This window comes from Arachis hypogaea, chromosome 19 (genome assembly GCF_003086295.3).
Source record: "Arachis hypogaea cultivar Tifrunner chromosome 19, arahy.Tifrunner.gnm2.J5K5, whole genome shotgun sequence".
NCBI lineage: Eukaryota > Viridiplantae > Streptophyta > Magnoliopsida > Fabales > Fabaceae > Arachis > Arachis hypogaea.
In genome coordinates, this window is record NC_092054.1 from 104,508,017 (window position 1) to 104,535,828 (window position 27,812).

At 37.6% G+C, this 27,812-nt stretch overlaps 2 long non-coding RNA genes across 2 annotated transcripts in view; one reads left to right on the plus strand and one right to left on the minus strand.

The window, feature by feature from the left end:
• Positions 1–699: 699 nt before the first annotated feature.
• LOC140182069 (uncharacterized) lies at positions 700–2,596 on the minus strand. Its single transcript, XR_011877928.1, has 2 exons — positions 2,281–2,596; positions 700–1,643 (listed from the first exon to the last, which is right to left on the minus strand). It is a non-coding gene; the product is annotated as an uncharacterized lncRNA (long non-coding RNA).
• Positions 2,597–2,834: 238 nt separating this feature from the next.
• LOC112775131 (uncharacterized) overlaps positions 2,835–27,812 on the plus strand; it is a 29,507-nt gene continuing 4,529 nt past the window's right edge. Inside the window, exons 1-2 of the long non-coding RNA XR_003189457.2 lie at positions 2,835–3,908; positions 4,346–4,418. This is a non-coding gene — a long non-coding RNA (uncharacterized lncRNA). The remainder of the gene's footprint in view (positions 3,909–4,345; positions 4,419–27,812) is intronic.

A 27,812-nucleotide genomic window follows, 5' to 3' on the forward strand; every position in this document is an offset into this window, starting at 1 on the left:
TTCGCTTCCCCTCGGGGAGAACAAGTTGTTTGTCTTTTAATAGCATCTCAAATATCTGTTCTACCTTAGTCAAGTCAAAAGAATCACTTCTTTCTCTTGATAAAGGAGATTTATTTTTTGCTGGAGTGAGGGATTGACACATATAAGGAGGTTCATCTTTTAATTCAGTTGCAAACTCAGTTTCATTATTCGACTCCTCTACGGTCAAGCATTCTAGAAAGGCAACTTTTTTATTGAAAAAGGGTTTTTTCTTACTCAACTCAAATTCCACTTTTTCTTTATTTAGCTTCTGGATTTGCTTAACCTTTTCAGCTAACTGAGCCAAATTGAGAAACTGCTGATTAACCATTTACTTTTGAATAGAAAAGTCAAGACCATTAATAGCCATTTTGATGGCTTCTGGTTCAGGAATCAGAGTGAAACGTTTATTCCTCATATTCCTGAAATGTATTAAATAGTCATTAATCGAATTGGATTTTTCTCTCTTAACAGTGAATAAATCAGATAAAGTAACTTTCATTTCTTCCGTGACAAACTGAACATGAAAGCCTCTTTCTAGTTGTACATAACTGTGCATCGAGTTAGGTTGTAAATTTGAAAACCAAGTAAAAGCATTTTTAATCAAAGAGGAAGGGAAGTATCTTATTTTTAAATACTCATTCTCAGCTAACTCCCCTATTTTAACAGTAAAGTGAGAAATGTACTCGACAGTCAATTCTCCATTTTCTCATGAAAACTTTGTAAGAGATTTTGGGGCTTTTGTATCCCTTGGCAATTCAGCTTGTAAGATATAATCAGGGAAAAGAGATATAAAGTAGAGCTGATTAGTTACTCCTATGTTAAGGGGGGCTATATTTAATATTTGTTTGACAACGTAAGTAATATTTTGCCCACAAACATAAGCAGCATTGTTAGCTCTAGCTTCGTGCAATATCCTAATAGGATCTTCCCCTCGATTCAATATCACTAGAAGGTTGTTTACTTGGGGACCTATAGGCATATTATAAGGTCGATTAAGGTTTCCTAGCAGATCATCCACATGTCGAGCTACTTGCTTTATTCTCGTTGTGTTATTTTCCAAAATGGGGTTCAGAACTGTAGCTGTCTGCTGTGTGTGCATATTGAGTAAGTCACGATGACTATCCTCTATTTGTTGTCAAAATACAGCCATGAACTAAACTGTGTTTGAAGGATTAATCCTTACAGGAATTTTTCTTGACACCTCAGGGAAGAAGGATTCTCCCCTAGCCATGGTCGTCAACCCTCTAAATTGGGTCAACACTTGCCTGGGTGTCAGTATTACATTTGAAATGGTATTCGGTCCCGACACTACAGGCTGATATTGCATAAGTACTGATCCCAAGTCGGTTAATTTCAATCTTCTTATTTATAGAAAAACCCTCGGTGGTTATTCCTTTTTTCTTCTACGTTCTTCCTTCAACTTGTTCCCCAAAATTCGCACCATGTTCCCCACTTTTAGCCTGAGACTCAAGTGAAAATGTTGGTGCTCAAGTCAAAGTAACCACTAGTCAACTTTTTTCTGTATTGTCTATCTTTGATTTTAACTCTTCTTGACCTTCATGTCCCTTATAGTCGACCTAGTTCGCAGTTGAGACTTATTCCACTCGAAGAACCCATTTTTACTACCAACAGTTAGTAAAAAATATAGTGTTAAACTGTTAGAGTAAAAATGTTAACTAATATAAATTACTATTGCTGGTTCTCAAGCTTTTTTTACACTGTCTATGGCAGTCAGCTTCAACAGTTGTAACAAAAAATGGATTATTGAGATTAACATAAAGCAACAGATATTAATATATTTTTACAGTAATAGTAAATAGATAAAAAAAGTCAAAATTTATCTTATTTAACATTAATTAATTATTATTACAATTAGTAAATATTAAATAAAAAATTAGATTATTTTTGGCTAATTTATTTTAGTTAGCAAATATTTTCGATATTTTTGTAGGTTTTCTAATCAATGGGCATCTTTAATGTTGAATTATCAATATCACTTTCCATATTTAATTAATAATTAATTAGGGTACTGCCATACAAAACATTTATAAAAGATAAATGAGAAATGAATATTTGTAATCAAAGTTTATACCAGAATGATAAAATGTCTCAAACATAACACATGCATACTAGTAACCTTAGCTTATATATATCTCACATTACGAAGAAGATTCGATCAACCATCGGAACAAAAACATTCTTTGCAATATGAAGGGCAACAAGATCGATGAACATCATTACACTGGCACAACATCATACCATAGCGATTTGAGTCATTGCAATCACAGCGTTTGCAGGATCGACGGCAAGAAATATCAAGATCTCTACAGATGCAAAACCTAGATGATGTGGTGATCAAGTTTGGATCCCGCTGTTGCTGACGAGCTTCCATTGTAGTTATTGAAAATCCCATCATGATGAGGAAAAAGAAAATAATTAACCTTAACATCATCTTGTTAAGTTAGTTGTTCAATTCATCATCGTTCTTTAATTTGTCCCTTTATATAAATGTGCTTATTGTATGTTACTGATGTTGGATACTTGGATATACGTGAAGAGGCAACCGACTATGGAGTTCTCTATTCATTAGTTGAATCAAAGGGGCGAAAATATATAAATTCTCCTTTCCTTTTGTTGAAGAAATCATATTATTATTATTATTATTATTATTATTATTATTGTCCTTTCCTTTTGTTGAAGAAATCATATTATTATTATTTGGTCATGACTCTGACACGATGGTTTCATTGTTGAATTTTTCTTTTATTATTATATTTAGACCTTTTATCCCTTCGAAGTCATTATTCACTCTGAGGGGTGCATAACTTGCATCACAATTGTTTTTTTCATATAATCTTCGATTTAAAATAGGTATCCATTCTTTTTGTCATTCACCGGTGGTGTTGGTGATAAAGATGAGTTTTTCCGACTAAAATGAGCTTTGACGGTGAATTAGGTAGATCATGGAAAGAGTCAAAGCCAGAGACAGTATGCGAAAAAAGTGACTAGCGGTTATTTTGATTTGAACATCAAGATTTTTCGCTTGACTCTTAGACTCGAGATTATAGTGCGAATTTTAGAAAAAAAGTTGAAGGACGAACATAGGAAGAAAAAGGAGTAACTTCTAAGGGTTCACTGCAAAAAAATACGATTAAAATGGCACTAATATTAAGGCGGTTTAATATAACCGCCGTATTATTCTCCCATTTTAACATTTTACTCTTATGCCATAATATCTACGTTAAAAGTGCTATATTTTGGCATTTGTTATAACCACCACTCTCTCCATTTGTTTTATTATATTTTTTAATAAAACTAAAAGAGTATATGAGTATGAGGAAGTGATGTTTTTAAACATATCAGAGTGAGAGTATACAAAGCCCTAACAATCGCGCCACCACTCATCTCCACAGTGAAGCCATTGTTGCCTCCGATTGAGCTTTTGCGACTTGGTTCTTCGGTCTCGATCTGAAGTTTGCCACCACCAAAAGCGACGTCGTTGTTGCTGGCCTCCGACTGTGCTTCTGCGATTTGGTTTTTCTTTTTTGTGAATTATTAATTACTAATTTGATCTACTTCATCTTCTTATTTGAATTTTTCTAATTAGATCTTCATATTTTTTTATTTGGTTCATGTCTATAAAGCTGACGAATCTGTTGCTAATATATTCCCAATCGCAGATTTTTAGTTTCGTAACTGATTTTTCATTTCAGATCCATTTTCTGATTCTCAATCTTTGGTTCCGCCTTCTCTTCACTTTTGTGATTACGTCCTTGCTCTCACCGTCGAGACTTCCTCGAGCGCCACCTCTAGACTCTCCTTTTCACGGCCAGCATGGCCAAGTCAATCCACCATGCCAAGGTCCTGATCGGCCAGTGCCACATTAGGTCTTCCTTTCTTCTTTTCACTTTTTTCTAAAATTTAGGGTTTTTAACTTCCTAATTTAATACCAATTATTGTTTTCTTTTGCTTACTGTCAAATTAAGAATCTAATTTCTTTGATTTCTAGGCTTTTGATAAAATTTTCTAATGTCAGATTAACCTCTCTGTATAATTGCTCTTAGATATATAATATCAGTATTACTGAAGGTATAGGAACATCATAATCATATAGAGTGGTTTAGTTTAGTCTAAGTAGATAAAAAAATTCACTTAAAAATCTAACTGGAATGCCTTATTAGCTTAAAACATTTTGAAAATATTATTAAATTTTGTGATTATAGAAGATCTGTTCAATATAAAATTAGGCGGATAATTCCTTTTGAGTATTTTTGTTTGCCTGAAGTAGGAGATCTTATGTTATGTTTTCGTTCCTTTTTTTTAGGGATAAATGGTCTTGATATAGGCTGTGTTTTCCAATGCAGAAAAATATCCCTATGACATTGACAAACAAACAGGTATTTTTGTAGCTCCATTTTACTTTATAGCAATATCTTTGATCATAGTCATAGATGCTTATGATGATATCAAATTCCATATGCTGAGGGGTGATGCACGGAAACTTGTCTCTCAATAGATTTTCCTCGGCAAGTATACCGAATTGTCATCAAGTAAAAACTCACAATAGAATGAGGTCGAATCCCACAGGGATTGATTGGTCAAGCAACTCTAATTGGAGGAATGTTCTAGTTGAGCTAAGCAAAATTTGATATGAGAATTGCAAGAAATTAAATGGCGGGAAAGTAAATGGCAGAAAATATAAATGCTGGAAATAAAGAGCTGAATATAAATGACGGAAAGTAAATTGCAGAATCTTAAATGGGAATGGGGAATTTAGCATGAAAGTAAATGGCAGAAACTAAAGAGAATGGGTAAGATCAGAAATGGGAAATTCATTGGGCTTAGGAGATGTTGCATTCTCCGGATCAAGTTCATTTTCATCTCTTCCTCAATCAATGCATTCGTTGATCTCCTTGGCAATCTTAAGTGATTGAATTCCAATTCCTTGGTAACTCAGTCTCTCAAATCTTGATCAATAGCCAATTTCTTGGTCTAATTGCTCATGAGAAGAGATGAGGTGTGGTCACTGATTATACCATATGTATTTCCAAATCAAAGTATTGGGAGAATTATATGTCACCATATCCGCCCAAACCCCAATTTGGTCCAACATGAGAAAGCATTTCTAGCATGATCTCTTCATTCCTCTTCCAAGGTTCAGAAGAGATCCAAGTATGAATAGTTTCTTTTCCAAGACAACTATCCAATTGGATGAAGATTGAAAGCTTTCAAGTAAAATCAAGAGAAAAGAAAGAAGAAGAATAATGAAAACTATTATTGATCCATCAAATTACAACAGAGCTCCCTAACCCAATGAAAGAGGTTTAGTTGTTTATGGCTCTGAGAATGAAAATCAAAGATGGAGAGTGCATTATGAAGTAAAACTAGAAGTTGCAGAGAAAGTAAAATTATACATAGAGTAGTCCTCTCAAAATCCCCCCCCAAAAGCTCCAAGCTCTTCTCTAGTTCAAAACTACCCCTATATATATTACTCTTCTGATCTTCCAGTTGGCTCTTCAAGTCTTGGATATGGTCCTTTGGATCTTGAGTTGAAGCAGTTTGGAATCTTCAGTGGGCTCAGCTTTACTTGCAGAGAAAGTGTGAAGTAGGCATGGACTTGGCTAGGACGTTAGTGGCGTTAACGTTAAGTGAAATTGTAGGTTCGAGAACGTTAGTGACAATCACCTTTTGCACTAACGTTCCTAGCCCAAGATGAGTTACGTTAACTTCAACGTTAGTGGAACTAACGTGACCACTAACGTTGCCTCTTGATCCATCGCGAGCGTTATTGGCGTTTACCTTTGCTAATAACGTTGCCCTTGCCCCTTCTTCCTTATGTTAGAGTCTACGTTAGTGTAGCTAACGTGACTCTTAACGTGGGTATGCCTCAACTTCGAGAGCGTTAGTGACACTTACCTTTGTCACTAACGCTCCCAACACCCTTCTTCCCACGTTAGAGTTCACGTTACTTAGGTTAATGTTACTTCTAACGTGGTAGCGATAGCCATCTCCAACATTAGTGACAAAGGTGAGTGTCACTAACGTTGGCACATCATTCCTTTCCTCCACGTTAGCTTCCACGTTAATGCAATTAACGTGGCAACTAACGTGGCTAATAGAGGCTTAGTCCAACGTTAGTGACAAAGGTGAGTGTCACTAATGTTGGCTCTTCATTGCTTCTCCCACGTTAGAGTTCACGTTAATGTAGTTAACGTGACTCTTAACGTGACTAAATGTGCCCCTCTCCCCAACGTTAGTGGCATTCACTTTTACCACTAACGTTGGAGCTTTACTTCTCTTCCACGTTAGCTTCCACATTAACGTAGTTAACGTGGACACTAACGTGGGCTATGATGGCTCACGAAAGCGTTATTGGTGTTCACTTTTCTTGTTAACGTTGTAAGCTAGCCTCCTTTCCACGTTAATGGTCACGTTAGTTGGACTAACGTGGCTATTAACGTGGCATCTTCCTTGCTTCCTTTGTCCTGCAATCAAGCAATTAAAGTGCATCAAAGCTAGGTTCTAACCCATGAGATCATGCATCATTCAATTTATCATTCAATTCATGCATAATTCTCATGAAATCATATAAAATTCACTATGTTTGCTTGAATCAAGATGTAAATGATTATTTACCTAAAACTTGCTTATTTCCTAAGAAAGTGCATGAAACTACCTTAAAACCATAAAGAAAAGGTCAATGAAACTGGCCAAAATGCCCTGGCATCAAGGGGTTTCGCTCCTAAAAGCTTAAGTTGTTACGGCACATCATTGATTTTAAATCAAGTTTCCTGCATGCTCCTCAAAATTTACTTTGTTTGGCTTGAGGAATGGATAATTTTACTTTCATAAGGAAGTGGAGTAGGAATACTTAGCCTCTGAATTGCTGTCATATAGACACTTTAACTGTTAGGTGAAGGCATAAGATTATTTTTATACCTATAACACCATTTTATTAGTGGATAAGGGTTAGTTTGAAGGATTATTTGGTGACGAAGAGAATTGATGATGGTGAGCTCATCAAGAAATTCCATGTAATGACTGAGATATTGTATCTTATGCATTTGTTCTCCAACTTACTAAGGAATTTACCATTCTACTTGTTTATTTTCTTGACTCAGCTTCTGCTCTTGTGATCGAAACCATGGAGGCTTTGACTGTAGCATTGAAATTGTAACTTGGTGCACGAAATTGTGATCATCAATGGTGCCAATAGCTTGGTACGCACAATTGTAATCTCAACTCTTTGTCACAACTCCGCACAACTAACCAGCAAGTGCACTGGGTCGTCCAAGTAATAAACCTTATGTGAGTAAGGGTCGATCCCACGGAGATTGTCGGCTTGAAGCAAGCTATAGTCATCTTGTAAATCTCAGTCAGGCGGATTCAAATGGTTATGGAGTTTAAGATAATTAAAAGATAAATAAAACATAAAATAAGATAGAGATACTTATGTAATTCATTGGTGAGAATTTCAGATAAGCGTATGAAGATGCTTTGTTCCTTCTGAACCTCTGCTTTCCTATTGTCTTCATCCAATTATTCATACTCCTTTCCATGGCAAGCTTATGTTGGGTTTCACCGTTGTCAATGGCTACCTCCCGTCCTCTCAGTGAAAATGGTCCAAATGCACTGTCACCGCACGGCTAATCATCTGTCGATTCTCGATCATGTTGGAATAGAATCCATTGATCCTTTTGCATCTGTCACTACGCCCAACACTCGCGAGTTTGAAGCTCGTCACAGTCATCCCTTCCCAGATCCTACCCAGAATACCAGAGACAAGGTTTAGACTTTTCGGATCTCAAGAATGCTACCAATTGATTCTCGCCTATACCACGAAGACTCTGATCTCATAGAATGGAAGGCTCAGTTGTCAGGCGAGGCAACCATGAGTCATGAATCAGGAGGCTAAGCGATACGCACTCAAGCTATTGCTAGTAGAACGGAAGTGGTTGTCAGGCACGCGTTCATAGGTGAGAATGATGATGAGTGTCATGGATCATCACATTCATCAAGTTGAAGAACGAGTGTATATCTTAGAAAAGAAATAGGCTTGAGTTGAATAGAAAAACAATAGTACTTTGCATTAATTCATGAGGAACAGCAGAGCTCCACACCTTAATCTATGGTGTGTAGAAACTCCACCATTGAAAATACATAAGAATAAAAGGGTCTAGGCATGGCCGAATGACCCGCCTCCCAAAGATGAAAAGTATTCCAAGATCAAAAGTGTGTCAAAAGTATTAGCAAGAGGTCCTATTTATAATACTAGTAGCCTAGGGTTTACAGAAATCAGTAATTAATGCAGAAATCTTCTTCCGGACCCACTTGGTGTGTGCTTGGGCTGAGCATTGAAGCTTTCGCATGTAGAGACTTTTCTTGGAGTTAAACACCAGCTTTTGTGCCAGTTTGGGCGTTTAACTCCAGCTTTTATGCCAGTTCTGGCGTTTTGACGCCAGAATTTTTATGCTGACTTGGAAACGCCGGTTTGGGCCATCAAATCTTGGGCAAAGTATAGACTATAATATATTGCTGAAAAGCCCAGGATGTTTACTTTCCAACGCAATTTGGAGCGCGCAATTGGGCTTTTATAGCTCCAGAAAATCCACTTCGAGTGCAGGGAGGTCAGAATCCAACAGCATCTGCAGTCCTTTTTCAGCCTCTGAATCAGATTTTTGCTCAGGTCTCTCAATTTCAGCCAGAAAATACCTGAAATCACAGAAAAACACACAAACTCATAGTAAAGTCCAGAAATGTGATTTTTATTTAAAAACTAATAAAAATATAATAAAAACTAACTAAAGCATACTAAAAACATACTAAAAATAATGCCAAAAAGCGTATAAATTATCCGCTCATCACAACACCAAACTTAAATTGTTGCTTGTCCCCAAGCAACCAAAAACAAAGTAGGATAAAAAGAAGAGAATATACAATGAATTCCAAAAACATCTATGAAGATCAGTCTTAATTAGATGAGCGGGGCTTTTAGCTTTTTGCTTCTGAACAGTTTTGGCATCTCTCTTTATCCCTTGAAGTTCAGAATGATTGGCATCTATAGGAACTCAGAATACAGATAGTGTTATTGATTCTCCTAGTTCAGTATGTTGATTCTTGAACACAGCTACTTTATGAGTCTTGGCCGTGACCCAAAGCATTTTGTTTTCCAGTATTACCACTGGATACACAAATGCCACAGACACAAAACTGGATGAACCTTTTCGATTTGTGACTCATCTTTGATAGAGTCCCCAATTAGAGGTGTCCAGAGCTCTTAAGCACACTCTTTTTGCTTTTGGATCACGACTTTAACGGCTCAGTCTCAAGTTTTCACTTGACACCTTCAAGCCACAAGCACATGGTTAGGGACAGCTTGGTTTAGCCGCTTAGGCCAGGATTTTATTCCTGTGGGCCCTCCTATCCACTGATGCTCAAAGCCTTGGATCCTTTTTATTTTACCCTTGCCTTTTGGTTTAAAGGGCTATTGGCTTTTTCTGCTTGCTTTTTCTTTCTCTTTTTTTCTTTTTTCTCTTTTTTTTTCGACTATTTTTTTTGCATATATTTTTCTTTTGCAAGCTTTTCACTGCTTTTTCTTGCTTCAAGAATCAATTTTATGATTTTTCAGATTATCAAAGAACATTTCTCCTTTTCCATCATTCTTTCAAGAGCCAACAATTTTAACATTCATGAACAACAAATTCAAAAATATGCACTGTTCAAGCATTCATTCAGAAAAACAAAAAGTATTACCACCACATCAAAATAATTAATCTGTTTTAAAATTTGAAATTCATGTACTTCTTTTTCTTTTTCAATTAAAAACATTTTTCATTTAAGAAAGGTGATGGATTCATAGGACATTCATAGCTTTAAGGCATAGACACTTAGACACTAGTGATCAGATAATAAGACACAAACATAAATAAACATAAAGCATAAAAATTTGAAAAATAGAAAATAAAGAACAAGAAAATTAAAGAACGGGTCCACCTTAGTGATGGCGGCTTGTTCTTCCTCTTGAAGATCTTATGGAGTGCTTGAGCTCCTCAATGTCTCTTCTTTGCCTTTGTTGCTCCTCCCTCATGACTCTTTGGTCTTATCTAATTTCATAGAGGAGGATAGAATTCTCTTGGTACTCCACCCTTAGTTGTCCCATATTGGAAATCAATTCTCCTAGGGAGGTGTTAATTTTCTCCCAATAGTTTTGTGGAGAAAAATGCATCCCTTGAGGTATCTCAGGGATTTCATAATGAGGAATTTCCTCATGCTCTTGCCCATGAGTAGGATCTCTTGTTTTTTCCATCCTGTTTTTAGTGATGGGCTTGTCCTCATCAATGAGGATGTCTTCCTCTATGTCAATTCCAGCTGAATTATAGAGGTGACAAATGAGATGAGGGAAGGCTAACCTTGCCAAAGTAGAGGACTTGTCTGCCACCTTGTAGAGTTCTAGGGATATAACCTCATGAACTTCTACTTCCTCTCCAATCATGATGCTATGGATCATGATAGCCCGGTCTATAGTAACTTCAGACCGGTTGCTAGTAAGAATGATTGAGCGTTGGATGAACTCCAACCATCTCCTAGCCACGAGCTTGAGGTCATGTTTTCTTAGTTGAGCACCCTCTTCATAAATGTCTATGAGGACTTGGTCCAACATTTGATCAAAGTTGACCCTTCTAGTGTAGGGGTGTGCATCTCCTTGCATCATGGGCAATTTGAATGCCAACCTTACATTTTCCGGACTGAAATCTAAGTATTTTCCTCGAACCATTGTAAGCCAATTCTTAGGGTCCGGGTTCACACTTTGATCATGGTTCTTGGTGATCCATGCATTGGCATAGAACTCTTGAACCATTAAGATCCCGACTTGTTGAATGGGGTTAGAGAGAATTTCCCAACCTCTTCTTCGAATCTCATGTCGGATCTCCAGATATTCACCCTTTTTGAGCTTGAAAGGGACCTCGGAGATCACCTTCTTCTTGGCCACAATTTCATAGAAGTGGTCTTGATGCACCCTTGAGATGAATCTCTCCATCTCCCATGACTCAGAGGTGGAAGCTTTTGCCTTCCCTTTCCTCTTTCTAGAGGTTTCTCCGGCCTTTGGTGCCATAAATGGTTATGGATAAACAAAAAGCAACGCTTTTACCACACCAAACTTAGAAGATTTGCTCGTCCTCAAGAAAAAGAAGAAATAAAAGAGTAGAAGATGGGTTTATATAGGAGTGGAGAAAGGGGTAGGGTTCGGCCACATATGGGTGGGTTTGGGAGGGAAAGTGGTTTGAATTTGAATGGTGAGGTAGGTGGGGTTTTATGATGGATGGATGTGGATTGGTGAAGAGATTATGGAGAAGAGGGTAGGATTTGATAGGTGAGGGGTATTTGGGGAAGAGGTATTGAAGTGATTGGTGAAGGGTATTTGGGGAAGGGTATTATGGAAAGGTGTGAAGAAGAGAGAGAGAGAGATGAGGTAGGTGGGGATCCTGTGGGGTCCACAGATCCTGAGGTGTCAAGGATTTTGCATCCCTGCACCATGTTGGCATGCAAACGCCCCTTGCTTGCCAATCCTGGCGTTAAACGCCAGGTTGCTGCCCATTTTTGGCGTTTAACTCCAGCTTTTCTCCCCTTTCTGGCGTTTAACACCAGCTCTGTGCCCCTTTTCTGGCGTTTAAACGCCAGTAAGCTTCTCCTCCAGGGTGTACTGTTTTCAATACTATTTTTCATTCTGTTTTTGCTTTTTCAGTTGTTTCTGTGACTTCACATGATCATCAACCTACAGAAAACATAAAATAACAATAGAAAATAGAAATTTAGCATAGATAAAAATTGGGTTGCCTCCCAACAAGCGCTTCTTTAATGTCAATAGCTTGACAGTGGGCTCTCATGGAGCCTCACAGATACTCAAAGCATGATGATGGCCTCCCAACACCAAACTTAGAGTTTGAATGTGGGGGCTCTATTTGACTCTGCATTGAGAGAAGCTTTTCATGCTTCCTCTCCATGATTACAGAGGGATATCCTTGAACCTTAAACACAAGGGAGTCCTCATTCACTTGAAGGACCAATTCTCCTCTGTCAACATCAATCACAGCTTTTACTATGGCTAGGAAGGGTCTTCCAAGGATGATGGATTCATCCATACACTTCCCAGTGTCTAGGATTATGAAATCAACAGGGATGTAGTGGTCTTCAACCTTTACCAAGACATCCTCTACAAGTCCATAAGCCTGTTTCCTTGAATTATCTGTCATCTCTAGGGAGATTCTTGCAGCTTATACCTCAAGGATCCCTAACTTCTCTATTACAGAAAGAGGCATGAGGTTTATGCTTGACCCTAGGTCACACAGAGCCTTCTCAAAGGTCATGGTGCCTATGGTACAATGTATTGAGAACTTTCCAGGATCCTGTCTCTTCTGAGGTAATCTCTGCCTAGTCAAGTCATCCAGTTCTTTGGTAAGCAAGGGGTTCATCCTCCCAAGTCTCATTACCAAATAACTTGGCATTTAGCTTCATGATTGCTCTAAGGTACTTAGCAACTTGCTCTTCAGTAGCATCTTCATCCTCTTCAGAGGAAGAATACTCATCAGAGCTCATGAATGGTAGAAGTAAATTCAATGAAATCTCTATGGTCTCTGTATGAGCCTCAGATTCCCATGGTTCCTCATTAGGGAACTCCTTGGAGGCCAGTGAACATCCATTGAGGTCTTCTTCAGTGGAAATCACTGCCTCTTCCTCCTCTCCAAGTTCGGCCGAGTGGGTAATGTTGATGGCCTTGCACTCTCTTTTTGGATTCTCTTCTGTATTGCTTGGGAGAGTACTAGGAGGGAGTTCAGTAATTTTCTTACTCAGCTGACCCACTTGTGCCTTCAAATTTCTAATGGAGGACCTTGTTTCAGTCATGAAACTTTAGTGGTTTTAATTAGATCAGAGACTACAGTTGTTAAGTCAGAGTGGCTCTGCTTAGAATTCTCTGTCTATTGCTGAGAAGATGATGGAAAAGGCTTGCTATTGCTAAACCTATTTCTTCCACCATTACTGTTGTTGAAGCCTTGTTAGTGCCTCTGTTGGTCCTTCCATGAGAGATTTGGATGATTTCTCCATGAAGGATTATAGGTATTTCCATAGGGTTCTCCCATGTAATTTACCTCTTCCATTGCTGGGTTCTCAGGATCATAAGCTTCTTCTTCAAATGAAGCTTCTTTGGTACTGCCTGTTGCTGCTTGCATGCCAGATAGACTTTGAGAAATCATATTGAGTTGCTGAGTCAATATTTTTTTCTGAGCCAATATGGCATTCAGAGTATCAATCTCAAGAACCTCTTTCTTCTTATTTGTCCCATTATTCACAGGATTCCTTTCAGAAGTGTACATGAATTGGTTATTTGTAACCATTTCAATGAGTTCCTGAGCTTCTACAGGCATCTTCTTCAGATGAAGAGATCCTCCAACAGAGTTGTCCAATGACATCTTGGACAGTTCAGATAGACCATCATAGAAGATACCTATGATGCTCCATTCTGAGAGCATGTCAAAAGGACACCTTCTGATTAATTGCTTGTATTTTTCCCAAACTTCATAGAGGGATTCACTTTCCTTTTGTCTGAAGGTTTGGACTTCCACTCTAAGCTTACTCAATTTTTGAGGTGGAAAGAACTTTGCCAAGAAGGCATTGACTAGCTTTTTCAAAGAGTTCAGGCTTTCTTTAGGTTGTGAATCCAACCATATCCTAGCTCTGTCTCTTACAGCAAAAGAGAAGAGCATAAGTCTGTAGACCTCAGGGTCAACCCCATTGGTCTTGACAGTGTCACAGATTTGTAAGAATTCAGCTAAGAACTGATGAGGATCTTCCAATGGAAGTCTATGAAACTTGCAATTTTGTTGCATTAGAGAAACTAATTGAGGCTTAAGCTCAAAGTTGTTTGCTCCAATGGCAGGAATTAAGATGCTTCTCCCATAGAAGTCGGGAGTAGTAAAGTCACCAAGGACCTTCCTTGCATTGTTGGCATTGTTGTTGTTTTCAGCTGCCATGGCTTCTTCTTGTTTGAAAAGCTCTGTGAGGTCCTCTACAGAGAGTTATACTTTAGCTTCTCTTAGCTTTCTCTTCAAGGTCCTTTCAGGTTCAGGATCAGCCTCAACAAGAATGTCTTTGTCCTTGCTCCTGCTCATATGAAAGAGAGGAGAAGAAAGTATGGAATCCTCTATGTCACAGTATAGAGATTCCGTGAGGTGTCAGAGGAAAAGAAGAATAGAAGGAGGAGGTCGAGAGGAAAGTCTGAACTTATAGAGAGAGAGTCCGAATTGCTGATAGTGGAGGAGTGTTAGTCCTTAAATAAAAGGATGTGAGAAGAGGGGAAGAATTTTCGAAATTAAAAATAAAAAGGTTTTGAAATAATTAAAATAAATTTTGAAAAAAAATTGATTGATGATTTTCGAAAATTAAAATTGAAAAAGTAGTTAAGTGATTTTGAAAAAGATTTTGAAATCAGAAAAAAAAAAGATATGATTGAAAAAGATGTGATTGAGAAGATATGATTGAGAAAATATGGTTTTAAAAAGATATGATTGACAAACAATTAAAAATATTTGATTTTTAAAATTAATGTCTTGGCTAACAAGAAATTTAAAAGATATGATTCTAAAATTCAATTATTGAACCTTTCTTAACAAGGAAAAATTTTTTGAATCAAATCACTAATTGTTAGCAAGGATTTTCGAAAATAGTAAAAAAAAATGGAAAGGATTTGATTTTGAAAATATATGATTGAAAAGATATGATTTGAAAAATATTTGATTTTGAAAAATTATGAAAATTTGAAAAAGATTTGAAAAAGGTATAATTGTTACCTCTTGTGCCATCCTGGCGTTAAACGCCCAGAATGGTATCCATTCTGGCGTTTAACGCCCAAAATACTACCCTTTTGGGCGTTTAACGCCCAGCGAGGTACCCTGGCTGGCGTTTAAACGCCAGTTTTCCTTCTTCACTGGGCATTTTGAACGCCCAGCTTTTTCTGTGTAATTCCTCTGCTGCCTGTTCTGAATCTTCAATTCTCTGTATTATTGACTTGAAAAGACATAATTTTGAAAATTTTTTTTTGAATTTTTAATGACGAGAAACAACAAAATGAAACTAATCATGTAAAACTAAGATCAAATAGACAATGCATGCAAGACAGCAAACTTAGAAATTTTCATTTTAGAGACACTAACAAACTTAGAACACATGAAAAACAACAAAACACACAAAACAAGAGAATTTAAAAATCAGACCTAATAAAATCATCAAGAACATCTTGAAGATCAATGAAGAACATAATGCATGTAATTTTCGAAAATTAGGAGAATGCAATTGACACCAAACTTAAAATTAGACACTAGACTCAAACAAGAAACATAAAATATTTTTGATTTTATAAATTTTATAATTTTTTTGTGATTTTTCGAAAATTATATGGAAAAGAAAATAAAGAGATTCAAAATTTTTAATGAGAATTCCAGGAATCATGCAATGTTAGTCTAAAACTCCGATCCAGGAATTAGACATGGCTTACTAGCCAGCCAAGCCTTCAATGAAAGCTTCGGTCCAAAACACTAGACATGGCCAATGGCCAGCCAAGCTTTAGCAGATCATTACTCTCAATAGAAAAATTGATAGAAATAAACAATATCTTGTGATGATAAGTTGAAACCTCGTTCCAAAAGATTAGACATGGCTTCACAGCCAGCCAGACTTCAACAGATCATCATGAAACTCTAGAATTCATTCTTAAAAACTTTGAGGAACAGAATAGAAATTTTTTTTGTATTTTTGAAATTTTTTTTGGAGTTTTTCGAAAAATAAAAAGTAAATAGCTTAAACATAAAATAAAATTTCCTAATATGAGCAACAGCATGAACCGTCAGTTGTCCAAACTCAAACAATCCCCGGTAACGGCGCCAAAAACTTGGTGCACAAAATTGTGATCATCAATGGCACCAACAGCTTGGAACGCACAAATGTAATCTCAACTCTTTGTCACAACTCCGCACAACTAACCAGCAAGTGCACTGGGTCGTCCAAGTAATAAACCTTACGTGAGTAAGGGTCGATCCCACGGAGATTGTCGACTTGAAGCAAGCTATCGTCATCTTGTAAATCTCAGTCAGACGGATTCAAATGGTTATGGAGTTTAAGATATTTAAAAGATAAATAAAACATAAAATAAGATAGAGATACTTATGTAATTCATTGGTGAGAATTTCAGATAAGCGTATGAAGATGCTTTGTTCCTTCTGAACCTCTGCTTTCCTATTGTCTTCATCCAATCATTCATACTCCTTTCCATGGCAAGCTTATGTTGGGTTTCACCGTTGTCAATGGCTACCTCCCGTCCTCTCAGTGAAAATGGTCCAAATGCGCTATCACCGCACGGCTAATCATCTGTCGATTCTCGATCATGTTGGAATAGGATCCATTAATCCTTTTGCGTCTGTCACTACACCCAACACTCGTGAGTTTAAAGCTCGTCACAGTCATCCCTTCCCAGATCCTACTCGGAATACCATAGACAAGGTTTAGACTTTTCGGATCTCAAGAATGCTACCAATTGATTCTCGCCCATACCATGAAGACTCTGATCTCATGGAATGGAAGGCTCGGTTGTCAGGCGAGGCAACCATGCGTCATGAACCAAGAGGCTAAGAGATATGCACTCAAGCTATTGCTAGTAGAACGGAAGTGGTTGTCAGGCACGCGTTCATAGGTGAGAATGATGATGAGTGTCACGGATCATCACATTCATCAAGTTAAAGAACGAGAGTATATCTTAGAGAAGAAATAGGCTTGAGTTGAATAGAAAAACAATAGTACTTTGCATTAATTCATAAGGAACAGCTGAGCTCCACACCTTAATCTATGGTGTGTAAAAACTCCACCGTTGAAAATAGATAAGAACAAGATGGTCTACGCATGGCCGAATGACCCGCCTCCCAAAGATGAAAAGTATTCCAAGATCAAAAGTGTGTCAAAAGTATTAGCAAGAGGTCCTATTTATAATACTAGTAGCATAGGGTTTACAGAAATCAGTAGTTAATGCAGAAATCTTCTTCCGGGCCCACTTGGTGTGTGCTTGGGCTCTTTCGCATGTAGAGACTTTTCTTGGAATTAAACACCAGCTTTTGTACCAGTTTGGGCGTTTAACTCCAGCTTTTATGCCAGTTCTAGCATTTTGATGCCAGAATTTTTATGCTGACGTGGAACGCCGGTTTGGGCCATCAAATCTTGGGCAAAGTATGGACTATATTATATATTGCTGGAAAGCCCAGGATGTCTACTTTCCAAAGCAATTTAGAGCGTGCCAATTGGGCTTCTGTAGCTCCAGAAAATCCAGTTTGAGTGCAGGGAGGTCAGAATCCAACAGCATCTGCAGTCCTTTTTCAGCCTCTGAATCAGATTTTTGCTCTGGTCCTTTAATTTCAGCCAGAAAATACTTGAAATCACAGAAAAACACACAAACTCATAGTAAAGTCCAGAAATATGATTTTTATTTAAAAACTAATAAAAATATAATAAAAACTAACTAAAACATTCTAAAAACATACTAAAAACAATGCCAAAAAGCGTATAAATTATCCGCTCATCATAACTCATCAAGGTACTTGCTTACCAATTCTACTTGTTTATATTTGCACTCTGTTTATCTGTCTAGAAGAAGATTATGAATCCTTTGGGAAGCTCTTAGGCCTGAAATCGAGTATTCCATTAGAGGAAAAGTGATACAACATTGTAGAAGCTCGCGTGCTTGCAAATTCATTGATTGCAGGTATGGCATTGGTAAAGAAAAATGTGAGGACCCTGTTCATGTTATAATGGAGTTTGGGGATTCAGTGTTCTGTTTACAGCCTCCGGGTGATTCTTACACAAGAAAGTCGATTTTCGATTCAATGGTGGCTGGTTATGTTCCGGTTTTTTTCCACCCTGGCATGGCTTATTCGCAGTATCGATGGAATTTACTGCAGAATCGAACCAAGTATTCAGTTTATATACCTGTGAGGGATGTGAGGGAATGGAATGAGAAAAATACCAGTGTGGAGAAGGTGTTAATGGCAATTCCAGAAGATGAGGTAGTTGCATTGAGAGAGGTTATTAAACTGATTCCAAGTATAATTTATGCGGATCCAAGGTCTAACATTGAAGATGCATTTGATTTTGCAGTTAAAGGGATTCTTGAAAGGATAGAGAGAGTGAGGGAAGCAATTAGGAATGGTAGATATCCTAGCATTGCTTTTGCTTATGAAGATCATTACAAGTACCATTTTTTGATCATAATTATTAATTACTGATAGAAATTCTACTTGAACATGAATCACATTTGAAGACTTAGCTAACTACACACTTTTACTTTAACCGATTATCAATATATTGGATGTCAAATTTATTTGGAAATTGTGTGGTCTTCTAAATATTTTCATTTCTACAACAAATACAATGCATATTCTATCTTCAATGAAGACTTTAGAGAGCTTCTAGGGACGCTGAATGCAGATCGGCTTGATAGAGATATAAGAGCCGGACAGTTTTGAGGCCCCTCTTTGAAACTTCTTCCAAATTTGGACCGGTGTTCTTGATAGCAAGTACTCGACCATAGCCAACATTGCAGTGGAAGATTTTGATCACACTTTCAGGTACTCTAACTGGTTATTGTTTCTGGCTTTCTATTCCTAAAGTGAAACTAGACAGTCAGGATCAATTGATAAGCCTTTTATAAATTGTTGGCAATTGATTGACAGAATTTTAGTTTAGTTAGTCAAGTAGCTGCATAGTATGAGTTGGGATTCAGAAAGTAGAAATAATTTTCCAATATAGGTGTTCTTGCAATTAGTCTTGATGCAATTAGTCCCTGATGTTTTCTCTAAAATATCACAAATGAGACATCACATATCAGTCCTTGAAGTTTGAACTAACCTTATGGCGAGGACAAAATTGGTTGACTAAACTTAATTCGAGGGATAAATTGAGGTGGTTACAAGATAGATAAACCATATTTTATTTTATTCTAATTTTTGTGTTATGATAGATGGCATTTTGAGAATGATAGCTAGCAACTGACATGGGAAACATCAATGTTACTATATGATAATATGATTATTATTGGAGAAGTTTGATGGTAGCTTCACGTTATATATTTATTATTACATGATTTGTCAAACAGCTAGCTAGCTAGGTCTCCTTTTAATTACAAGGCCTCATTTTATTTATATATACTTTATCATATTTGCTAGAAAGCTAAGCCTATCTACATATATGCATGTTATATTGTTTTATCATCAACTTTGATTTGGTGAAAGATTATTGATTCTTGTTGTTACACGTATAATGATTAATTTTGTGCACCTTGCAATATTTATCGATAAAAACTTTAAGAACTTGACTTATTTTAGACATGATATATATAACAAGACATAATAATATCGTTATTTGATTTTGATAGCTAACTCTTATTTAACGGAAAAAAAATTTGTTGATTAATATGAATGAAACCAAGGAAGATTCTAGATGAGAGTATAGGGAGGTTAATAAAAAGAAGAAAAGAAAGTGGAAAGCTTAGTGGAGGGTTATTGGGAGAATTGCTAGAAGCGAAAGCAAAATACAAACTCCCTGATTCTCAGGTTTCCTATAATCTCATTGGTGTTATCTTCTGATGGATTGGAACCAAAATTCCAACACCTAAAACTCACCGACAAATGTACCGGGTCGTATCAAGTAGTAATTACTCACATGAGTGAGGTCGATCCCACAGGGATTGAAGGATTGAGCAATTTTAGTTAGGTTGTTGATTTAGTTAAGCAAACAGTTGATGATTTGAGTGATTTGTAACCGACAGAATGTAAATGACAAGGAATTTAAAGTGCAGAAAGTAAAATTGCAGAAACTTAAAGTGCAAGAAAGTAAATGACTGAAACTTAAATTGCAAGAAATGTAAATTGCTGAAGCTTAGATTGCAAGAAATATAAATTGCTTGAATAATAAAGGGGTGTGGGATGCTGGAATTTAGAATTTAATGACAGAAAGTAAAGAAGATGAATTAAGTGCAAGAGATCTAAACAGAAAGTAAATTGCAATGAAGAACAACACAGAAAGTAAATTCAACTAAATTGCAAGGACTAGGAAGGAAATCCAAGAGCTCAGAGGCTCAATGAGACTAGAAAATAAGTCTAGATCTCAATTTTTTTCCTTGATCTAGCAGAGAACAATTTACAGAAGAAAAGAAAATGTAAAACAGTAAAGGAAATTTAGATCCAATCCTTAGATCAATTGAAAGGAAGAGTGAGAGATGATTCTCAGAATTTGAATCAATGGAAATCTTCAAAAACTCAATTCAAGATCCGAAGGATGATAGCGAAAGTAGCAGAAGAAATGGAAATCAAAATAGAAAGCTAAATCCAATTCACAATTCCTTAGAATCTTGCAGAAGAGAACAAAGATGAATTGTAGATCAAGGATTGAAACAGAATTTCTTCAATCTCTATCCACAATTCAAATACAGAAAGCCAGAAAATTTGGATGAGCCCAGCTTCGATCCTTGGTGGAAGCAAATCACAAATTTTCTAGGCATGAAGGGGTAGAGCTCAGTTGGAAATTTTAACTTAGAGCCCTCTTTGTGGAGCACTAGCGTAGCGCCTTATGCTTTGACTTGAGAGCTCCAGGTTCGACTCCTTGTGAGGTATTGTGTGCCATTTTTATTTCAAGGAGTAGCGCTCAGTGAAGAGTAAGTAACTGAAAGCCCCTTTTGCTTTTGGTGGAGGTTCCCAATTCGAACCTTGTTTGAGCCATTCAACACCAATTTCCTTGGCCATTTACAATGTAAAGAGTGCTCATGCAAGAAAGCTCCAGGTTCGAACCTCATCGAACCCATTTTGGTTTGTTTTCTTGCAAGTAGTAACGCCTCCTTGGTTTCCTCATGTCCTTGGTTCGAAACTTTGCTCTCACTTTTTCTTCAATACTCTTTGAATTTCTTTTGGGAGGGCCCCAAAAAAGTTAACAAAAGTTAACTGAGCGCTAGTGCTTTCTTCACTCCTTGTGGGTGCTCAGTTAAGTAACTTAACTTAACTCCATGTTGTTGGTGCTTCCTTGGTGCGCCATTAGTCTTGCTTGGTTTGGTGTTAGGCTAGCGCTCAGTTAAGTAAGTTCAATGAGCGCTATGCCCTCTTGCCTCCTTGGTTGATGCACCACGCTTTTGGTTCCTTAGGTCACGCTTTCCAAAGCGTGGTCTAAGGTTCAAAGCATTTTTTTACTTCAAAAGCGTGCCAAAAATTTCTTTTTCAAACATTTCTTTACCTACAAGTAATTCAAACAACCAATCAAAGCATCACCAAATTCACAAAGTTCATAAATCATTCAAAAACCAATTAAATTTAACTTAAACCTCATGATTTAGTGTCAAATAAAGGATGGTTGATTGATTCAACAAAACCATGCAAATCCACTCCAAATTACTTACTTATAATGCAAGAAAGTGTATAAAACCAAATGAAACAAGTAAAAATTGCTTGAAAAGCTAGCATAAGATGACTTGTCATCACAACACCAAACTTAAACCTTGCTTGTCCCCAAGCAAGCACTAAACATAAGAGAAAATGAAATGAAATAGAGAAGTATGCATGTCCTTATTTAGCAGATAGTTGAACTTGGTTCATGGGGTTTTATGCAGATCAATGGTAGCTCATTTATTACTTGCTGCTATATAAGAAATATTTCTTTAAAGGGTCACTAAGGTTGCTGCTATAATGCTTTACTTCTTGCTTACTTCCCTTGCTAGCTTTTCCTTCTTTATTTTGCTTAGAGAGCTTATCACTTATTGAAGGCTTGGTGGCAAATATTGCAGCAGCCTCTTGGCTTAATTTTGCTCAACATTTCTTCACCACAGACACATGGCTTACATTTTCATCCTAGGATCATTGATGCCCAGCATCTCTTTGGATCACTAAATGTTTTGTAGCTAGGTTGCTCTTGATTGTGGACTTTTGGTTGGCAATCCCAAATCAGTTGATTTAAGTGGCCAAGTTTCAAAATACTCCTTAGAACCTACTTGTCCAAGCATATCCTAGTGCAAAAACACCACAGGCATGTGTCCTAGGGTCCAAGCTATTGGTGTCTAGCCTTATTGTTTGTTTCTTTGCCAATTATTGGATTTTCTCTTTCTTTTTCTTTTTGTTTTGATTCATTTTTAAGGGATTTTCAATGATACAAGGCTTCATAACAGCAAACCAGTTCACACTTCTAGGAAAATGTCATTATGCAGCTTTTTATTTTATGAGCTATGAATTGGATCAAACAGATACCACCACTAACTTTCATCCTAACTTTTGTAACATTGAACATTCACTTTTCTAATTCAAACATTTCTCTTTTATTTGTTGCATAAAGAAACAAAACAAAATTCAAGCTAATGATGGATGACAAACACAATATACAGGCTAGCATTCTTCCACTTGCACTTAATAGAACACTTCAGTAAGACATATAGGAACTTCCAAATTAAAGAACTTCAAAGCAACCGGGTTTAAGTGTCAATACAACCTGTTGGGAGTGCCCCTCAATTTTTCCTTCTGTTATCATTATCCCTATCTGTTGCTCCTCCTTTGGATGATGATGCAGATCCCTCTCACAGAGTGAATGTTTTCCTACATAATCTTTGCAAGTTGCTTGTTTCTCAAGCCCTTAGGCAACTGGTCAGTATGCAAGAATTATTTGTGGACTTTTGAACTTATTTTGGTGTGTGAACACCAAACTTACTCCCTTGCCAAAGTCTCTTATGCATTAAGTCAGCCATATATATATGAATCATTTTGTCCTTGCTGAAGGTTATAAAACTAAAAACTAGAAGATAGACAATGGTTCAATGGTTTATCTGATTGCTTGGAGCTAGCAACCCTTTATGCAGAAGGTGAGAATGTGTTTTTAAATGAGATTTTTGGTGGAACACCAAACTTAGCATCCTTCATTCTCCCTTAAATTATTTTGGTGTGCAACACCAAACTTAGCTCCTTGCAGTACAAATAAATCTACTCAACCTTTTTATTGAAATAGCTATGAAAAGAAAACTACCTCAGGTTGGGTTGCCTCCCAACAAGCACTCTTTTATTGTCACTAGCTTGACATTTTCCATTCTTGCTTAGTTCAGGTTCTGAACCTCTTTTTCTTTGTCCCATTAACCTCCCAAATAAGGCTTTGCCCTGTGTCCATTTGCTGTGAACTGGCTTTTTGTTATTTCATCTAGCAATTCAAGGCTTCCATAAGGGAGAACCTTTGTTACCAAGTAAGGGCCAGTCCATTTGGATTTGAGCTTGCCAGGAAAAATTTTGAGCCTGGAGTTATATAGGAGTACTTGCTATCCTGGTTTGAACTCCTTCTTTGATATTTTCTTGTCATGCCACCTCTTGGCCTTTTCCTTGTATATCTTAGCACTGTCATAAGCTTCTAGCCTAAACTCATCCAACTCATTTAATTGCAGTAGTCTCTTCTCCCCTGCTGCCTGAGAATCAAGGTTGAGGAGTTTAGTTGGCCAGAAAGCTTTATGCTCAAGCTCTACAGGGAGGTGACAAGATTTGCCATATAGTAGCTAAAAAGTGGATTTTCCAATAGGCATTTTGAATGCTGTCCTGTATGCCCAGAGTGCATCTTCTAGCTTCCTGGCCCAATCTTTTCTAGTAGCTCCCACAGTCTTCTCTAAAATCCTTTTCAATTCCTTATTTGCAAGCTCAGTCTGGCCATTGGTTTGAGGGTGGTATGGTGTGGCTACTTTATGAATCACTCCATATTTGTGAAGGAGTTTCTCCATCTGCTTGTTACAAAAATGACCACCACCATCACTTACAAGTCCCTTAGGCACTCCATATCTAGTGAAAATGTGCTTCTTTAGGAATTGAAGAACAATTTATGCATCACATGTGGTTGTGGCTATTGCTTCCACCCATTTTGAGACATACTCCACTGCTACCAAAATGTATCTGAAGGAGTAAGAAGGAGGGAAGGGCCCCATGAAATCTATGCCCCAGAGATCAAATAGTTCCACTTCAAGAATAAAATTTTGAGGCATCTCATTCCTTCTTGTTAATCCTCCAGCTCTTTGGCATTCATTACACTGGTGAACAAACTCTCTGGCATCCTTGAATATGGTTGGCCAATAAAATCTACTCTACAGTATTTTAGCAGCTGTTCTCTTTGGTCCAAAGTGTCCACCATATGCTGAACCATGACAATGCCATAATATATCTTTCATTTCATTTTCAGGGACACACCTCCTAATCATCCCATCAGAGCATCTCTTGAATAGAAAAGGTTTGTCCTACAAGAACTTCCTTACTTCATTGAGTAGCTTCTTCACTTGTTGCTTGGAAAATTCTTGAGGTATCTTCCTTCCTACTTTGTAGTTTGCTATGTCAGCAAACCAAGGTGCTTGCTGAACTTGAAAAAGGTGCTCATCAGGGAAATTCTCATTTACTTGCTGTGGTCTATCTTGATTTGCTTCTTGTGGCACTCTTGATGAATGATCTGCTACTTGATTCTCACTCCCCTTTCTATCTCTCGCTTCAATGTCAAATTCTTGTAGTAGCAACACCGACCTAATAAGCCTTGGCTTTGAATCCTGTTTAGACATTAAATACTTGAGAACAGCATGGTCAGTATACACTATAACCTTTGAACCAATCAAGTATTGTCTAAACTTATCAAATGCATATATAATTGCCAAAAGCTCTTTCTCAGTGGTGGTATAATTTTTCTATGTTTCATTCAACACTTTGCTAGCATAATATATGACATGGTGTAGCTTGTCTTTCTTTTGTCCCAACACAGCACCAATAGCAAGGTCACTTGCATCACACATAAGTTCAAAAAGTAGTTTCCAGTTAGGGGGTGTGATAATTGGTACTGTAATGAGTTTTCTCTTTAAAGTTTCAAAGGCATGTTTGCAGTTGTCATAAAAAATGAAAGGGCTATCAATCATTAGCAAATTGCTCAATGGTTTTGCTATTTTTGAAAAATCTTTGATGAACCTCCTGTAGAAGCCAGCATGCCGAAGAAAACTCCTTACTGCTTTCACATTAACAGGTATAGGAAGTTTTTCAATAACTTCTATTTTAGCTTTATCAACTTCTATACCTTTGCATGACACTTTATGCCCAAGAACTATCCCTTCAGGAACCATAAAATGGCATTTCTCCCAATTCAATACCAGGTTAGTTTCTTGGCATCTTTTCAAAACAAGAGTTAAATGATGCAAGCATGTGTTAAATGAACTGCCAAAGACAGAAAAATCATCCATGAATACTTCTAAAAATTTTCCACCATATCAGAAAAAATGGAAAGCATACACCTTTGAAAGGTGGCCAGGGCATTGCATAGCCCAAAGGGCATCATCCTGTAGGTGAAAACTCCAAATGGACATGTGAAGGAAGTCTTTTCTTGATCCTTGGGATCCACCACTATTTGATTGTACCCAGAATACCCATCCAAGAAGTAATAATAGGCATGGCCGGGCAATCTTTCTAGCATCTGGTCAATGAATGGGAGAGGAAAGTGATCTTTTCTTGTAACATCATTCAATCTTCTATAATCTATGCACATCCTCCATCCAGTCACTGTCCTGGTGGGGATCAACTCATTCTTCTCATTGGTGATGACTGTTGTTCCTCCCTTTTTTGGCACAACTTGAACTGGGCTCACCCATGAGCTGTCAGAGATTGGAAAGATTAACCCAGCATTCCACAGCTTCATGACTTCTTTTTGAACCACCTCCTTCATGGCTGGGTTGATCCTTCTTTGGGGTTGAACCACAGGCTTTGATTCTTCCTCCAACAAAATTTTATGCATACAAATGGCAGGACTGATGCCTTTGATATCCTCAATTGTCCAACCCAAGGCTATTTTGTGAGCTTTCAATACTTCAATCAACCTTGTTTCTTCTTCCATGTTTAAGGAGGAGTTTATGATTACAGGCAAGGCTTTTGCTTCCCCAAGAAACACGTACTTGAGGTGAGGAGGAAGAGGCTTCAACTCCTGTTTTGACTTATTCTCTTTCTTGTCTTCGATGGATATTTCTACCAACTCCTCTTCTTGTTCCTCCTGGTGCTCTTGATAATTGGCTTCAAACATTTCTTCTACCAAGGTTTCTATCATATCCACCTTCATGTAGTTTTCTTGCTCAAAGGGATGTTGCATTGATTTGAAAATGTTGATGACCATTTGCTCATTATGCACCCTGGAGGTCATTTCTCCCTTTTCTACATCAATAATAGCTCTTGCTATAGCTAGAAATGGTCTTCCCAAGATGATTGAGTTGTTTCCTTCCCCTTCTGTGTCCAAGATCACAAAGTCTGCAGGGAAGATAAATTCTCCAACCTTTACTAGTAGATTTTCCACAATTTCATTGGGTGTCTTGATTGATCTATCGGCCATCACTAATGACATCCTGGTAGGTTTGATTTCTTCTATAGCAAGCTTTCTAATCATTGAGAGGGGCATCAAATTGATACTGGCACCTAGATCACAAAGACCGTTCTCTAATGTCATCTTGCCTATGGTGCATGAAACCACAAAGCTCCCTGGATCTTTGAGCTTTGGTGGAATACACCTTTGGATCACAGCACTACATTCTTCAGTGAGTATAATGGTCTCTTTTTCATGCCAGTTTCTCTTTTTATTAATGAGCTCCTTAAAAAATTTTGCATGTAGAGGCATCTGCTCTAATGGTTCAGCCAAGGGTATATTGATCTCCAACTTCTTGAAGACTTCAAGGAATTTGGGGAAGTGTTGATCCTTGGTTTCCTTGTTGAACCTCTGAGGATATGGTAAGGGAGATGTGAAAGCCTTCACCACCTGCTTCTGTCATTGAGATGCTTCCTTCATTACTTGCTTCCCTTTCCTTGATTCTTGTGGCTGGTCATCCTTCTCTTCAAGCTTCTCTTGAGGTTGTTTACTTGCTATCACCTCTTCCTTGCTGCTAGCTTCACCATTCTCCATAGGCCTCCTGTTAACTTCTTTGTTACTCACCAAGGTTTTCCCACTCCTCAGTTGAATGGCTTTGCATTCTTCTTTAGGATTTGGAATGGTATCATTTGGGAGTGAGCTTGTTGGCCTTTCAATTGCAACTTGCTTGGACAATTGTCCCATCAACCTCTCCAGGTTTCTTATTGAGGCTTCCTGATTCTTGTTTGTTATCTCTTAGTTCTTCAGCATCTTTTCTAGCAACATCTCCAAGTTAGAGATTCTTTGAGTGTCTTGTGATGCTTGTGGCTAGTTGTGAGATGGTGAAGGTTGATGGTAGGTGTTTTGGTTAGTGGTTTGGTTATTGGGTGAATAATAGCTGGAATTTGGGTGGTTGTTTTGGGGTTTCCTATATGGATTATGGTTTGTGTTTTGCTGGTTGTGGTTTTGGTTATTTCTTGAGTTGTTTTGGTTTGAATTTCTTTGCCATGGCTGCTGGTTTTGATTATGGTTATCTCCCCACTTGAGATTTGAATGGTTCTTCTAGGATGGATTGTAGGTATCACCATAAACCTCATTTTGGCCAGACCCTTGGTTGTTCACATATTAAATTTGTTCTTGCTGCTGATCTTCTTGACTCTCTTCATTTTGTCCCTATGTGGTTGATGGTTGGCTTGTGTTTACTGCTGCGACTTGGAGGCTATCAATCCTTTTAGCCATTTGCTCAAATTGTTGTTGGATTTGCTGCTGCATGATCTTGTGTTGAGCTAGGATTGTGTCTACTCCTTCCAACTCTAGAACTCCTTTCCTTTGTGATGGTTGGCGTTGTC